The sequence below is a fragment of the Oncorhynchus keta genome, unplaced genomic scaffold, assembly GCF_023373465.1.
Source record: "Oncorhynchus keta strain PuntledgeMale-10-30-2019 unplaced genomic scaffold, Oket_V2 Un_scaffold_6551_pilon_pilon, whole genome shotgun sequence".
NCBI classification, from domain to species: Eukaryota; Metazoa; Chordata; class Actinopteri; order Salmoniformes; family Salmonidae; genus Oncorhynchus; species Oncorhynchus keta.
In genome coordinates, this window is record NW_026290987.1 from 110069 (window position 1) to 111394 (window position 1326).

Here is a 1326-nt window from a genome sequence, read left to right on the forward strand (position 1 = left end):
CGCCACTCCAGCGTTTCCACAACGCCACTCCATCGTTTCCACAACGCCACTCCAATCGTTTCCACATCGCCACTCCATCGTTTCCACAATGCCACTCCATCGTTTCCACAACGCCACTCCATCGTTTCACAACGCCACTCCATCGTTCCCACATCGCCACTCCATCGTTTCCACATCGCCACTCCATCGTTTCCACATCGCCACTCCATCGTTTCCACAACGCCACTCCAGCGTTTCCCAACGCCACTCCATCGTTTCACATCGCCACTCCAGCGTTTCCACATCGCCACTCCATCGTTTCACAACGCCACTCCATCGTTCCACATCGCCACTCCATCGTTTCACAACGCCACTCCATCGTTTCCACAACGCCACTCCAGCGTTTCCACAACGCCACCCCATCGTTTTCACAACGCCACTCCATCGTTTCCACATCGCCACTCCATCGTTTCCACAACGCCACTCCATCGTTTCCACAACGCCACTCCATCGTTTCCACATCGCCACTCCAGCGTTTCCACAACGCCACTCCAGCGTTCCACAACGCCACTCCATCGTTTTTCCACAACGCCACTCCATCGTTTCCACAACGCCACTCCATCGTTTCCACAACGCCACTCCATCGTTTCCACATCGCCACTCCATCGTTTCCACAACGCCACTCCAGCGTTTCCACAACGCCACTCCATCGTTTCCACATCGCCACTCCAGCGTTTCCACATCGCCACTCCATCGTTTCCACAACGCCACTCCATCGTTTCCACATCGCCACTCCATCGTTTCCACAACGCCACTCCATCGTTTCCACATCGCCACTCCATCGTTTCCACAACGCCACTCCATCGTTTCCACATCGCCACTCCAACGTTTCCACAACGCCACTCCATCGTTTCCACAACGCCACTCCATCGTTTCCACATCGCCACTCCATCGTTTCCACATCGCCACTCCAGCGTTTCCACAACGCCACTCCAGCGTTCCACATCGCCACTCCATCGTTTCCACATCGCCACTCCAGAGTTTCCACATCGCCACTCCATCGTTTCCACAACGCCACTCCATCGTTTCCACCACTCCACTCAGCGTTTCCACAACGCCACTCCATCGTTTCCACAACGCCACTCCATCGTTTCCACAACGCCACTCCATCGTTCCACAACGCCACTCCATCGTTTCCACAACGCCACTCCATCGTTCCACAACGCCACTCCATCGTTTCCACAACGCCACTCCATCGTTTCCACATCGCCACTCCATCGTTTCCACATCGCCACTCCAGCGTTTCCACAACGCCACTCCATCGTTTCCACAACGCCACTCCATCGT